At 41.0% G+C, this 16,727-nt stretch overlaps 1 protein-coding gene across 5 annotated transcripts in view; it reads right to left on the reverse strand.

Moving 5' to 3' along the window:
* BMPR1B (bone morphogenetic protein receptor type 1B) overlaps positions 1–16,455 on the reverse strand; it is a 331,935-nt gene extending 315,480 nt beyond the window's left edge. For 2 of the 5 annotated variants that reach the window (XM_084756100.1, XM_084756098.1), the window contains exon 1: positions 16,187–16,455. The gene's annotated coding sequence lies outside the window, so the exon portion shown is untranslated. Of the gene's footprint in view, positions 1–2,592; positions 2,639–16,186 lie in introns of those variants that run through there. The other 3 variants (XM_084756094.1, XM_084756091.1, XM_084756095.1) reach the window with 3 other exon arrangements.
* Positions 16,456–16,727: the final 272 nt, after the last annotated feature.

Below are 16,727 nucleotides of genomic sequence, written 5' to 3' on the forward strand. Positions count from 1 at the left end.
GATTTTTTTAATTTAAAAATTGTGCATCCATCTTTTTGTTTTGTTCTGTTTTTTGAGACAGGGTTTTTCTGTGTAGCCTTGACTGTCCTGGACTCACTTTGTAGACCAGGCTAGCCTCGAACTCACAGAGATACACCTGCCTCTGCCTTCCAAGTGCTGGGATTAAAGGCGTGCACCACCAGCACCCAGCTTTTATACAATGTATTTTGATGATACTCTTTCCCCTCCTACATCCTTCTCGCTTCCCTAACCACCCAATTTCATGCTCTCTCCATCCCTCCAACCTCCCCTCAACAACAAGCAGAGAAAGAAAATTAAAACAAGCAAACAAACAAAAGACAAAACAAAAACAACCAAAGGCACACACTCTGGAGTCTGTTAGTATTGGCCAACTACTCCGGGGCCATGCAGTGTGGTTGGTACAGCTACTGATGCTGCACTGGAGAAACTGATATTCCCCATCCCAGCAGGAATCCATTGCCAACAGCCTACTGGTTAGAGGTCCACTTCCCCTTCTGCATGCTGAGATTTTGTCTGCACTGATGTTCTTAATCCCACTTTACATGACAGGACACAGAGTGGAAGAGCCTGGCCACCAACCCAGACATCCACTTCCAAAAACCATGAGACTAGAAACACATTATCAATTCCATAAATTAGAATTACGAATTGATACAAATCAAAGTAATAACCAAAGAAGGGAAACTCCAACAGAAAAAAAAAAGGAGATGCCAAGTCGAGCGCACTGTGATTAACACGGTATTTTCTAAAAGTGGATTATGATAAAGCAAACGTGGTATGTATCCACACACACATACAGCAGAGGGGAATGAAATTATGTCATTTGTAGGGAAATAGATGGAGCTGAAGGTAATCATATTAAGTGAAACAAGCCAGACCCACAAATAAGTATCACATTTTCTCACATATAGGGAAGCTGGAAAGCATGACAACATAAAAGAGATGAGTTGAGGGAAAGAGGAAGACTACGTGGAGGAGAAGTGAGAGGACAGGAAAGGAAGGGGGCAAATGTGGACAGCACATGACATGCTTGAATGAGAACATCTTATGAAATTCATCATTGTGCAAGGAGTATAATGCTGGTAAGAATCTATAGTGAATTATGAATCAACCAAGAATAGTAGCACCATGAAAATTCATGAATAAAGCTATATATGTGGGGCATACATATGGGGATTATTTTGTTGACTTGCAATCCAACTTCCACAAAACAAATGCATATAAAGAGGGAATTGGTTCACTTGTTTCATATTCTTTCTCGTTTGCGATTCAAGGGCTTTAGATTCATAAAACTTAACCCATTTGCCATGGGGGAAAAACATTCTTACCGTTTCTTCAGAACTCCAGTTTCCCCCTTATCTCATTAAGACAAGAGAATCATACAAAACAAGTAAGTCCATAGGATTTAGTGGAGCCTTCCTCTTTGAAATTAACTGCAAATGCTCCATGATGAACTGTGAGGGGCTTTGGCAATTTGTCTCCTCAATTACATTTCAGTTATATTGATAAGTGTAATTTTCCTGTTACCACATGCTGACATAGTATAACAACATAGAGGCATGCTGGGATTAAAAATTTGGTATGGCTAATGTAGAAAAAAAAAACACTGAAATGCAACCCATATAAAGATAATAGAGCTGACAGCTAAATAAAAATATAGCCTCTTAAAAGGAAATTACTGATTCGCTTTGATAACAAAATACAAGTTTCCTGGACACTTTAAGGAAGTCTACTCATCAATCCCAGAATAATGCAAATAGAGTTTTAGGGAAAGAATATAATGGATGCTAGCTTTTAAAAAAAATAATTTTAGCCACATAACACTCATGTCCAGTTGAATCCTTATAGTTCTATTAAAAAGAGTTTAAAAAAGAGAAAACAGTAGTGAAAACCATAAAAACAAAGTTAGTCAAAAAAAAATGCTATGGGGAAGTTACCTCTTAGTGATTGCAGTTACAATCAAAGAAATTAATTTATATGTCCTGGCAAGTCCTCTATATTTTGTAATTAAGCATTTTATTCCCATATGCTATAATCAAACACAAAGATAAATCTGGACCTAAACAAAATCACTTGAAACTGCTTTGAAGCTCTTATTTTAAAAACATCCCCCCCACAAAAAAGAATTATAAAAATAATTATAGGAAAATTTTGCCCCCTGACCAAAATAATTTGCTACCATCAAGTAAGATGTTCATAAGAACATGATGGGAAATGACAGCAGGATAACTTTCTCATATAATAAGTATAAAAATCTTTGAGCTGATTGAAGGATTTAAACAATAAACACTCACTCACTTCGGTCTCTGAAATTTGAAAACCTTCCAGAAAGACAAAGACAATGTAAAGCAGTCCCTAGTATCCTGCTCTAGGAACCTGTCAATCTACAGTTGTTGAGCAAGGTAACAGAACCAGAGCTCTTCAGCCCCAGGGAGGTAGCAAAGCTCATTTTAATCCATCAGCCTGAGAGCTGAGACCCAACTCCCTCCCACTTTGCCTGCCTCCCTGAAAGAGAGAACAGAGGTAAAAAGCTAAAGTAGGAGCAATAAATACCAAGACACGTAATGCTACCTCATCCGTTAGTGTGATGAGAAATTGCAAAAGCATCATTATTCACCTGAAAAATGAGAAAACAAAGAAGACTTGAGTTATATGAGATTACAAAAGTTAAAGTAAAAAATAATCAACTAGTCCTTCCTTATTTTATGGTTTCATAATAAAATTACGAAGGGTCACTCAATGTTTTAAATGGAAGGTAAAATTAAAATAAATAAAAGGAACTGCCCTTGACAAGCATCACAAGCCTCCAGAATACACAAGGTCGCGCAGCAGAAGTTACATCATTAAATCCAGTAACGTGATTTTAACATAAGCTGGGTCATTAGCAAAGCAAATATCAGATTATTTATGCTCAACATAAAGTGATTTTCCATAATGGAAAAATTATATTTTGGAATCTAAGGAGTCAGTAAGGAAGCTCCCTATCTTTTGGAAATTACAGCATAACTTCATATACTTGTAAAATATCTATACTTCTTTAGAAAATCAGACGGTGATTATTTAACTAGCAAAATGTTCCGATTTGACAGAGTGCCTTTAATATTTTAAACATTAAGAATTAAAAGAAAAGATTAGCATTTTTATTTTAATGCTGAAATTCATTTTAAACTTGTTGTCCACATAACAAGAATTAAATAACATATTAAATCTGATTATTTTGAAAAGTAAAGATTCCTTTAGCTGGACTTCACTGCCATAGTTAGTTGGCCATATTCTAATATATTTTACAAAAAGAAAAAAGAAAAAGAAAAAAGAAAGAAAAACAGTGTTGTGCTTAAATAATTAAGGGAAGCAAAGGGGAAGGAGGTCAGACAACAGCATGCCCTGAGGCATGCTGGGAACAGGTCATAAATGACCACCCGGCATCATATGCAAACAGAGAAACTGTATTTACAAGTTTCTGGATAAGAAACTTTTTTATAGGTCTTCATTGTGCTATTAGTGGACATTTTCTATTTCGTCTCAGAATTCAATGTGATCTCGTTTGCAAGGCAGGTAATTAAAGGAATGTCTCCTTTAAATTTAAGTTGGAAATGACATTTCAGATAAACTGCTTGGTTTTAAATCATTCTCACCTTTTGCAGCATTCCATTTTAAACAAGTTACCTGAGATGTCCAATTTCCAAACTTTATCAAAATATTATTATATTGAATCCATGTTGACTGTCTACCTGCCTCCACAGAAATGCTCCATAAAATACTTGACATTTCACATAACACATGGATGCAATTTTTTAAGAAGGTAAGTTGTCATAAAGAAGCAGTACCTTCACTCTAGAGGAAACACTGACAGTACATAAGTAAAATGGTATTTCACCGTTTAATTTCAAAAACATTTCTTTAAACACTTTGAACATTTTCTTTTGTTGTTTGTGGTGCTTGGGATCAATCCCTGGGCTTCCCACAAAGTGCAAACTAGACGGAAGGGCTGGCTACTGCTGCATCCCCATCCTGGCACAGCAGCTCACCTTCCCCATCACTGTTCTCAGAATTCACCTGCTAACTGAAGCTATTCCTAAACATCCTTTAATTATTCTCCCCTGTCCTTTGACTATTTGTACTTTCCACATGCAATTACCGCTTCATGCACAGAGGTCTCTAACTCACATCCAGAGCCTCTCTAAAAGTAAACTTCCAGGCCCATAGGCACAAGTGCCAGGAACTTTCGTGCAACCAAACTGAGTAATACATGGGCTCCAATATCTGAGCCTGGAATTAGCAGGAGAGATGCTGATGTGAGCATCCAGGGTCTCCAGCTGCTGAAAGCTAATGTTGACTGAGGAGACAGTAGCCCAGTCTTCAGAGGGATGGTTGTACAAGGACTACTATGGCATCTTCCTTTTTCTACTCCTGTACAAGTTCATTTTGACCACCTACCACTGAATTTTACCTCTCTCAACCATAGTTCTACATGTTTCCCTACTCCATGTTATGATTATTCCTTGCCAATCTGGCAGGTTTTTGAGACTGCATATGTTAAGGCATAAGGTCATTCAAGAACCTGGCAAACATAATGGGGGTAGGCTGACTTTGATTTTGTCAACAGAGTAATCATTCGTTGTAAATTGAAAATCATGTAGAGCCCAGAGTAAGAAACAAATATATATAATACACTAACATTTTTAAAGCCCAAATTTCCCCGAAAGAAAAAAAAGTTATTAAAAACAACTTCGTTATCAGAAGATTAAGTGGGCATTTACTGGAGAAGCAAAGGTTGAAAAAAAAAATGTCTTACTCTGACCAGAAAACTGCAAGCAGGGAAGGTACTGGAAGACGTCTCAGTTAAAGCTCTTTACAAATGATGTTAAAAGAGGAAATGTAGGTTAAATTTCCATCTCTATGAAAGATGCTAAGGTTTTCCAGTCATGAAATGCCAAGTCAGCAGGACAGCCTATAAGATTTTCAAATCTGTACAGGCTACTGGAGGAAGATGCCAAGACTCAAATTGGAATGCTATAGTGTTGTATTTTCCAGATAACGAGCCTTGGCGATCATAAAAGAGAATCCTAAAAGTAACCTCTATGATGTTACATTACTGGGTCCTCAGGTCCCCCAAAAGCCTGTGGACATCATCTCAGAACACAAGCATTTCTCTCCTCTTATTTAAAGCCAGAGTTAAAGACCAAGTCAGAGCACAATGGTAGACCACCTACCCAGCATGCCAGAGGCTCTGGGTTTGTTCCTCAGCACAGCCAAGCAAAAGGAAGCAGCAGTCAGTAAGACGGGACCTTTTCTCTGCTTGCAATGCTGAGGGCAGCTCTATTCTAGCACAGCCTCCTACTCCAAACTTAGCTGAATGAAAAAAATATGCCACCAGAAACAGAAAAACACAAGCAAATGAATGAAATGATCTAGTGGACTACAAGAGAGACCTAAGAAGTAAAACATGAAAGATTTTTACGTGTAGAACGCTAAAGGCTACAAGGAAACAGAACAGAGGCAATGACAACACACTATAGGATATCACAGTCAGGGCAAGCAAAGCCAAAATCATTGCCACTTCAGTAGAAGTCTCTACTTTGGTTGAAGACTAAAATATAAATCTAAAACTGGAGATACGCTAAATAGTACTAACCTGATCCAAGAATACACACACACACACACACACACACACACACACACACACACACACACATTATTTCATTAGCGCTAGACCATGATTGAGGGAATCTAAGACAGTCACAGACAATATTAACTTTTAAAGGAGAAATCATGGAAGGCAGGCATATTAGCACACAGCTGTAACTATGAAACAGGGAAGTGGATCCAAGAGGTTTGGGAGTTTAAGGCCACCTGGGTGACATGAAATCCTATTTCAAATAAAGGTGACACTGAACAGAGGAGATGACTTAGAGGGCAAAGTGTTTACCACACACATGTGGCTCTGGGTTTGGATGTCCAGCTCCCACGTAAAGTCTGATGTGGTAGCACAATTCTGTGTTCCAAGAACTCCTATGGTGAGATGGAAGGTCGAAATGGGAGATTTCACAAAATCTCAAGGAACAGCTAGCTTGTTATAAACAACGGGTCTCAAAACAAGGTGGAAGGTGAGGAAAATCACTCAAGGCTGTCTATTGACTTGCATATATACATCACAGTGTACACACACACACACACACACACACACACACACACACACACACACACACACAAAGATTGTTTTGACAGGACAGTAACCCTAGCCTTCCTTCCCTAACATATTCCTGAAGATGGAGTAATGAACTAAATCAATTTTACACTTCATCAGTGTTCTCAACAATGTCTCACTTTCCCTTCCATGCACCATCAATTTATACTCTGCATTATTTTTTTGGTAATCTACAATCTGAAATGTTAAACATATCTTCTCTTCAAAGAAAGACTCAATTATCTCTTTCTCCCTCTTGATTTACAATATGACATCAAAGTCGTTCAAAAGGCATAAATATTTAATTCCATTTGTGATGAAGGCATTATTCCCAAGCTACAGATATAAAATATTATTGCTAAGCTGCATTATACCTTCCAGGTTTTGAAGAAGGGAGCCAGAAAAGGAGTTTATGGACTCATGCTAAGCCAGGGTACATGCTAGCAAGTTTGAAGAAAAATGTGTAAGAATGCATAACGATAACTTTGAAATCACAAGCTTAAATGCTTTGCATTTCAAATAAAGTGGAGGATTAGAAAGCTCTGATGAAACTTGTATGACATAATTTATGTAGCTTTTGTACACTAACAACATCATACAGAGAATGAAAAGAATGTATTTAGGTATTTACAAAATATATAATGGATGCATTTGTTGACTTCTTTGACTTAAAAACAAGTTTCTGTGAATGTTTAAAATATAGATATTTCATTATAAAACTCTGAGTAAAATTACATAATCAAGTGGTTTTATAACCAAAAGGAAGTGTATCCTTCATTATAAGTTCATATCATTAAGGTATTAAGACAATGCCTACTAACTATCAAAACACAAATAAGTTAAAGAGTGGTGTAGGAAAGGAAAAAAACACTGAGTATTGGAATAACAGCTAGTGTTTTAATTTTCTTTGACTAGGAGAAAGATACTGCTGAAAAATGGTGCCCATGTTAAACAAAAACAGGACAGACATGGGATTGGGGATTGAAAGAGTAAAAGTAGAGATATGCACAGAAACAAAACAAGAAAACTGCTGTTCATATAGTCTAGTATTTAGGGGAAACATTCCACAATTGCAATTGTGGCACATAAAAACCAATACTTTTTTAGGGGGTAGTTTTATCCTTAAGGTGCTAATTCAAAAACAGTCACAAGAGGAAAACAATGCTATAGTCTTTGCACCAAGGATACAAAATGTATCCTGCATGGTTATTACTCAGGAGAATCTCTACAAGAAAAATTGAAATCTGGAGTTTTAAAGCAATTTCAAATTTTCTTTTCATGGTTTTGTAAAATAGTTATTAAAAGATAATCAGTAAATGTATCATATCCAATATTTGGTGAGCATGAAATCTACAATGTTCAAACAAAATCCCTTCCTTTTCCCCAAAATTTCCATCTGTAAAGCAGATTTTGGAGAAGCTGGATATATGGTCCTCTCAGCTAATCTCCACAGGATGCTAAAGTGATAAAATTCAGTCTATGTTTTAGAATTTAAAATGCCTTAAGCCTCTACATTTAAGGAGGAAGGGCATAGTATTTCATAAATATGCATAATCCTGGTATAGGAAATGCCTAATTTGCCTACAAAAAATCTCTAGGGTTTGAAGACTGAGGCAAGGAGTGAATCAGCTCCATGGAGAATTACTAAGAAAAACACAATCAAACTTAAATGCTACAGAATAAAGATCATTTTTCCAAATTGATTCCAGAAACAGCTCCTAGGTAAATGTCTCTGAAAAGCTAATTTAATTCAATTAAACAATGTAGCATGGTTTTCCTCTTCAGAGAGAGTTAAAATATTTTTATTTGGTACAGATGTTAAAGATAAGTATTTAAAGGAATGATTGATTTAATCAAGAGAAATAAAGGTTCGAAACTGTTCACTGAGGACCTGGGAATGAAAACGGTTTACTAAGCAGGTATGTGTTAGCTATTCCCAGCATCCACCATCTGGGAAGGGCACAAAGTTAAACACCACAATGTTTCATATACTGAGTGTTGTTATTATGCCTTGTCATATAAATTCAGTATTATTTTCTCCTAAAATTATAGAATGAGCTACAAAAGTTTACTATCAGAATTCTGCCTCAAATATGCAGTGAAGAGAACAGATTTACCATCTAAGAATTCGGCAGGACCATGAGGAACTTGAGCCTGGTCTTCAAAAGCCCATGTGAAAAGAGAAAACAAAAACAAGCTGGGTGTGGCACCTCATGTCTGTCACTTCAGCACTGGCTGGGACAGGAAGAATGATCAGACTTGCAGGCCAGCCAGTCTAGTCAAACAGCTCCCAAGTTTTATAAAAGACCATGTCTCGGGAAAGAAAAAGAAAGGTGTAGAACACTTAAGGAATATATTTGATGATTTGATGTCAGCCTCTGGCCTCCACAGTATGTATACATACACACATACATGAACATCTAGGTGCCTGGAAACAAATGCACACACACGCTTAGAATAGTTACATCTATTTTGAAATAATATGAGTTTCCCTATAAGTTCTTTTTTTAGTTAATCTCATGTTACATAAGTTGACTAGCAGGCACTCAGGATGAGTAAAAGACCTTCCAAGCAGTCTGGCCACAGATCCTTGTTAGCCCATCTGGCTGTTGGCTTCAAGGCTGACATGACTCACAGAAAACAAAGCAACCTGAGGTCACCTACTACGGGTTTTAAACAGAGCTGCCAACTCCTCACCAGGTGGTTCCAATTTCCGAGAACACTTAAAATGAGGGAGTAGCTTACTTTAGACACACCTTCTTCGTCCACGTTGTCTCTGCTTTCAGAATTGGGCAAGGAAGGAAGGAAAGAAGGTGGGTAGGTAGGTAGGTCAGTCTTTTGAAATGTAGATTTCCATGTCACATCAAAGAGCAGAAAGCCCTCATCTCGAGTTGGAAATGTCGTAGAAACAGATTCAAGTGAAAGAAATTGGGAAGAAAGTAAAAGTACATTAGACTCTTGATTTTGCAAAGGCCCAAAATGTTAGCAGTGGCTCCTTCTGTATGGTAAAGACAGGATTCAGAGGACTTTTCATTAAATAAAAGATCTTTATAGTTTATGTGATTAATTTCTGCACTCTCACATGCAAGAATCTCTGTATTTCCAAAAGTTGTTTATATGGTGGCATTGCTGTCTAATTTTCTTCATCTTTCCTAATAACCTTTTCAAAAAAAAATCTTCATTAAAAAACCCACTATGTACATGAACAACATTGTAGCTTTCAGATTGTATAATACGTATGTTTCAAAGCACCTATATTAACACAGAGTCCTGTTGCCAATACACACTTAATTGAAAAATGCAAGCGACACAGCTTTAATGCCAGCACTCAGGGAGCAGAGGCAAGTGAATCTCTGAGGCCAGCCTCTGCATAGTGAGTTCCAGGATAGCCAAGGCTACACAGAGAAACCCTGTCTTGAAAAACAATCACAACAACAACAAAAGCAAACAGAATGGGGAGAAAAATACAAGCAACAAAATAATGTGCATAGTCTTAGTTTAAAGATGCATAATGCACTAGAAAATATTTTACGAGAAATATATATATATATGATTTTTAATTTTAGATAATGATATAAAATTAAGGGGTTTTTTTTCTTCCCTTTTCTTTTTCCTTTTTTCCTTTCTTTCTTTCCTTCTTTTCTTTGGACAGGGTCTCACAATGTAGCCACCGCTAGCCCAAAACTCAGAGCTCTGCCCTCCTCTGCTCCTTCACTGCTGTGATTAAAACTGTGAGCCACCACACCTGGCAAGAAACTTATTAAAGCTAATTGGCAATACTAATTTTCCTGCACAGATTTATCATCTGTGTCATATGTGTCAAACATCTACATATTTCCAGCCCTCATAACAGATGCAGGTTACCGACAGTCACCTACACATGCCCCTGAATTTGAGTTCCTCATGAAGTCACACGAAGGATCCCACCCCCACCTTATACCCACCCCTGCAGCTCTTTCATCACAGCATATTTCACTCACCCTACTAACAAACCAAATTTATAAACCATGTATTCAGTTGGTTTTTTTTTCCAGCCCCCTCCCCAATGTATACTCCAAACAAGAGTCAAAGACTACCACACTACTTAACCAAGTGTCTGGCTCTAAACAATGACTATGAATACACACTGTATTCCTGAATGAAGAAGAAGAGGAGGAGGAAGAGGAAGATGAGGAGGAGGAGGCATGTATGCTTAAAAAGAACACACTAGTTATTAAACCAGTGAAAAGATTGGCAGTAAAATATCTACATAATACCATGCTCATGAGCCAGTGTGACAAGGATAATCCTGCAATCTGGGAGAGAAAGCAGAAGTAAGGGAGCCCAACTGCTCCTCTATTAATCCAAGAAGACTCCTGGAGAAAGAGGTGTGCAGAAACAAAGTGAACAGAAAACAGGACCTTCCCTCATACAGTTTCTCATGGACTGAGGAAGCTTTATTTACAAACCTCAGCCTAAGAAAGCTGTGAGCAACAAAGCCCAAGGACAGTAGAGCAAAGCAAAGTACTCAAGGACACCAGAATCTGAACGCCAAATGGAACAGTGCCTTTTACCTCAGGCAGCCCACGATCATGGAGTAGGGGAGGAACCAAGAGAATACATGGCTTCACTCTCTACCCTCCTTGGCTCTGTATGCTCTAGCTGTGCTTCCCAGCACCCCGAGTCACCTAAAATCAGGGTGCTGCTGCTAGTTTATCCTCTTGAGCAGAGAGCATAACACGGAAGTGTGGAGAGTGGTCCTTGATAGACAGAGAGGGCATCTGACATAGAAGCCAGTGGAGAAATGCACAAACATTTGGCAAAAGTGAGGAATGTAGAAAGGACAGCAGCCAGGTGTAGAAGGGACAGTTGACCAGTTGGAAATTATCGAAAACAGGGGCAGGAGAGAGGTCTACACACAGAGGACTGAGGTAAAACCACACTGCTTAAGTTGCCACTGAGTCCTTAACTGCATTTTGCAGTGAGAGAAATAGCTTTAGGGCAAGCCAGTTGTGTGATGGCTAAAGTGTGCTGGCCAATGACAGAAGAGCAACTTCTTCCAAAGAGCCGACAATTTAGTGCCTTTTATAGATGGCTGTAAAGTGTATTAGTTAGATAAAACACACTGATTCCTAGTCAGAGATTAATTTAGACAAAGCCATGATCATTACTGACTTCCTGGAATCACTTCAGAGCCATTAATCATCAAATTAACTACTGACAGATGTTTCTGTATGTATTTAAATCCCTATCTATCTAACTGTTATAAAAATGACTAAAATGTTTATCTCTATACAGCCAGGCAAGAAATGTAACAGACATACATACATTTAACTGTACCTTCTTAAGCAAAGACAACCTTCAGGGAGGAAATAATCCCAAAACTACTTTGTATCTGCTAAAGCTGCAGCCATAGACAGCCATTTATTTACTGGTAAGAGAGACAGACAGGGAGAGAGAGAGAGAGAGAGAGAGAGAGAGAGAGAGAGAGAGACAGAGAGACAGACAGACAGACAGACAGACAGACAGAGACACAGACACAGACACAGACACAGACACAGAGACACACAGAGAGAGAGAGAGAGAGAGAGAGAGAGAGAGAGAGAGAGAGGGAGGGAGGGTGGAAGGGTGGGAGGGTTGGAGGGAAGGAAAAGAGCAATCAGATGAATGAAACATCCTCGATTATTTCAACTGTCACTGCTGCCTACTTGCTATCATGGCTCTGCAAAGGGCTGAGATTCAATGGTAGGTCAAGTCTAGCTCTCACTGCTCAAGCAGTCCTTCAGGAAGCTTCCAACGTTCTTAAAGTTGGCAGCAAACAAACCCACTCAGACTAGAGGACTTCTGCTTGCTTTCCTGCCTCTGTAGCTTCCCTTAACACAAACGAAGTGAGGGTGCAAAAGTTTCCTCCCCTGTACCTCTTTCAAAAAGAACCACATGTCCTGACAACTGTCCTGACATCATCCATGGCTCTGAGAGCATGCCACACTTCCCAGGATGCACTGTGGATTCCCATCTGAAGGATTATGCTCCTTGTGGAAGTTACATCTGAAAATTGTGAGAAGGGACAGCAGGCAGTCTGCCGGTCTGGGGGTGGAGCCCTTGCCTAATGCTTAAGGCTATAGGTTCATTCCCCAGCCGGGCGTGGTAACATAGGTTCATTCTCCAACATTAGAAGAAGAAGAAGAAGAATGAATGAATGAACTGTGGCAAATCAACCCAGTGATCCTTCCATTCAGTGATAAGGATCGATGACTCCAGGTTCCTCCCTTGGCCAGCCTCTCAGCTACATCACTGCACAGCCTTCCACATCAGCTCACTGCATACATTCTTGTTCTCTGAAGGCAAATGTGCTGTTTCATTTCTGCTCAATTCTCTAGCAACCTCCACAGTGCTCAATCAAATGCACTTTGAATTAAATGCTTTATGCCCCTGGCCTGGCTATCCCTCTGAATTCATTCCTGTTGTTTCCCATCACTTCTGACCAGGGTTGGTTCACTTTTTTTCTCCTCAGCATTGGCTTTCTGGTGACCAGGTTGGACCACCTAATTCTAGGCTGGCCCCTCACTCCTGTCACACAGCCCTGATTTTACAAATGGCAACTTTCATTACCAGAAATTACTTGTCTTATATTACCCACTCTTTCCCTCTCTGGAGCACAAGTGCAATGTGAGGACTGTGTTTCTCTCATGTCTTGCAATGTCTCCACAGTGTGTAATGGCGAGATGTTCAGAGAGGCACACAGATATTTAAGTGAAAATAAATGCAATCAAGATATTGGCGGATTGTGTGTGTGTGTGTGTGTGTGTGTGTGTGTATTTCAGCATGTAAGTGAAAAGATTAGAACAAAAATGTGAAAAACTGCCTAGTGTAAACTACACAGCATCCTTTTCTTCTTTCTATGAATGAAAATGAAAATTACCCAAAAGTAACATCATAAGTGTCTCTCTCTCACCTCCAAAGTCTTCACACACTTCTAATGCTTTGGAGATTTGTTTGGTTTGATTTGTTGTTTGAGGTGGGATCTTGCTGTGTAACCCTGTGTTGCCCAAAATTCATTATGTAGGCCAGGCTGCCCTCAAATCCTCCTGCCTCTGCTTCCCTGAATGCTACGGTCATAGGCGTACACCACCAGAGCCCGCTGTGGTTGCTGTTCTCCAACCATAACTAGCCAGGTAAGTAACAGGTGAGACAGTTGAATTTTAGGAGACTTAAACTGATAGCCTCTTGTTGAAACCACAAACCTCAAGAATGGCCACTAATAATATGACCCCAAGCTTTTTTTTTTTTTTCCCCTCTTCCCCCACGCACTTTCAACGCATGTACATAAAGTTGTAGCCCTGGAAGAGAAAAGAAAATGCACATCCTGCAAGCTTAAATATTCTTTGTGGGTAAGGTAACTGTTTGGCCCAAGGCACTGTTAGCAACATACAGAACAAAGCCCGGCAAATAAAACCAACTTAGAAGCCAACGTTCTGTGACACAAGTGACCCTCAGTTAGTGCGCCTTGATAGGTTGCACTGTTGTCCTCAATTAGTTGGCATGAAAAGAAACCCTTAGAATTGCAGACAGGTTTACCCATGTCTGTGAAAGGAATCGAGAGGAGCCAAAGGAAAATTATGGCATAGCTCGAAGTGTACAAGGAATCTCCTCCCAGCAGACCAAGAGGCTTCACTGCCTCTGAGCCTGTTTGTCAAGCGCCTCAGGCCTCATCTTCTTCATCTTTAATACTAATCTATGATGAGAAGACGCTCCAAATCAGCAAGCTGCGGCTCCTCTACGCTAACCTGCTTCCCCTCTTCTACTGAACCTAACCAAGAAAACACTGAAAGAGAACCAATCGCTCTTCGTGGAGTGTTTGAGTGCCCATCAGCTTATCAGGCATTGTACTTGGCATCTAAAATTCCAAAATATCTTTCCACAATGAAGTAACAGCCCAGCAAGAGAAGCAAAGCGGAGCAGTTACGTCAGAGAAGCGAACATTGGAGACGTGCAACAAGAAACCCGAGAGCGGAAGAAAATCTCGGGAGAGCTCTAGCTGGGTTTTAAAATGTGTCTGATAAATGCAAACCAGGGGCCTGGGGGCGGGGGCCCGAGAGGGGGACAAGGAGGAGAGAGGCCCGTACATACCTAGAGATGACCGTGGTTTTTAACTGCCCCAACCAACATTCGCCATAATGAAAATACTTCAGCAGGTTGTCGTAGTTTTCAAGGCTTATGAGCAAGCCTTTAATTCCTTATAATAAATAATGTGTAACACCTGGAACATTTGAGACACTTTTGAACAGGCCACAGGTTGCTTGAGTGGTGGTAAGCAGTTTCTGCGACAATAACAGGCTTACAGGGGTTTCAGACAGCCCTGCCTGACTACACACTGGGCAGCACCTGCTGAACAAGGTGGCAGAGGTGCTATAAACTGTGATGTTCACAAGGATGACATAAATCGAGCTTTTTAAACTCGCCAAAAAAAAACCCAACATTTTCATTTCAGTTCACAAGTCAGTGTTAGTAAAACCCAGCAGCAGCCCGCTCGCACATGCGTAATGAGATCACATCAACTTGCCTCCTGCGACCAAAAGGAAAAGGTGGTTTTCTAAATGGTAATTCAGATTGGACAAATAACACACTGTACCCAGTCCTGTAGCCCTGGGCCATATTTTGCTAAAAACAAAGGTACACTATGCAGGACTAAAGAAAACCGAGAATGGGAGCAATTAGCTTCTAGCTAAGTTTTCCACAAGAAGCCATCGCTAGTAAGATTTGCTTTTAACACAAAAACTTTTTTTTGGTGTCGCACAATGATCCAAGTGTGTCACAACTCACACATTTCACTACATGCAATATCCCCGACAACATCGTTGTAATAAGAATTCTCCAAAGAAATTATTGATCCCCGGAATGTCTCATATTTTTTAAATTACTGGCAAATCCTTTCCTATTTTCCTTGCACTTAGACATAATTCTCTTGACCAGGAGAGTGTAAAGCAGTATAAAAGAACAAAGATGAAATTATTTTTTCTTAAAACATAAATATCCCTGTTGATATAGAACATTTCCCTTAACTTCCCCCAAAACAACAGTTAGAGAAGTTGTGACCAAGATCCAAAAAAACATATGTAAGAAAACTAAAGACTGGGCCTCAAGTTAAAACAGCAAGAGGTTCCCACCCCAAGAGCTTTTTTTCAGATTATTTTCAATTGCTCCTCAGCTGAACTCCATCCTGAGGAGTGGTGCAGCCTTTTGTTTTTCCAGAATTCAGGGACCTTCTCTCAGGTGGTTCCACTTCACTGCAGATATGTCTGGAACCTTCTGTTACTCAGCTCTCTTCTTCTGTTTTGTTTCACTGGCACCTTTGTGGCCGCTCAGAGTAACTGACCTCACCTTGGGGAAAGGTGACTAAGAAAAGAGCAGTCCCTAATAACTCAAGGAAGCAACAAGGTCCCCATTCACGACACCAAGCACTCAGCCTCCTTGGAGAGGCTCAAAGAAACAAGATACCTGCCGCCCAGCACAACTTCCGGAGGGTCTTTCTCCAATGTCAGAAACACTCACCCTGCAGGGGACCGATGGGAATAGTGTGGAGCAACACAAGACAAGGGGATCTGAGTAAAAGGAGTAAGAGCGATAGGAAAGTCAGCCGCTAAGAGAGGGGCCGCCTTAGAAACTCAGAAGACGGAGAGAGGGGAGGACGTTGAGGATGGAGTGGCTGAGGGCTGGGGAGAGCGCGAAAGGACGGGAGGTTGTGGCTTTCCTCTGGGCAAAGTGACTGTGGCTTTCCTCTGAGCATAGAGGCTCTCCCGGCGGGTCCAAGGAGCAGGAGAGGCAGGTGGCTGGTCCCGAGCCGGGCGCCCCACTGTGTCCCTCGCGGTCGTGGCCCCCGGGAGCGTCCCGCTGTCCGGGTCCCAGCTCCCCGAGGAGCACGTGTCCCGCCCTGATCGCCGCACAAAGCGCGGGCTACCCCGGGGACCCCCTGCTCGCCCCCCAGACTCCCCAGCGCACCTTACCCGGTGCCGCGCCCCTGGCCCGCGTCCTCCGCGCCCGCACTCCGCGCACCACGCCGGCAACTTCTGCCTCCCGCCGCCGCGGCCGCCGCAGCTCCTTTTCCTCCTCCCGCTCCGCCGCCGCCGCTGGAATTTTTCTCGCTCGCCCTCTCCAGCTCCCACTAGTGACTGCAGACTGCGAGCCAAGCACTTAGCGCAGGGATTACGCGGCCCGGCGCCTGGAGCTGCCCCAGCCACCCCCAAGACAGGTCCTTCTCAGAGCATCTCTGAAGCTGCAGCGGGACAAACGTCCGTGGCTGGTCCAAAAGCCCCGACACACGCCCCCTTCAGCTTCCAGAGACAAAGCGCGAGGAGGCAGCGCTGAATGGTGAGGGCTGGGAAAGACTCCAAAAGGCAGAGTGCGGTGAACTTCAACTTCTTCGGGGCCAGCGACACTTTGGAGAAGTTATGGAAACGTTGGTCACACACCTCATTAAAAAAAAGGAGGGGAGGGGGCAAATCAAATTAGATCCGCAGTCTCGGGTGAGGACTTAGAAATC

Source organism: Acomys minous (genome assembly GCF_964271855.1).
Source record: "Acomys minous genome assembly, chromosome: 14".
Taxonomy (NCBI): domain Eukaryota; kingdom Metazoa; phylum Chordata; class Mammalia; order Rodentia; family Muridae; genus Acomys; species Acomys minous.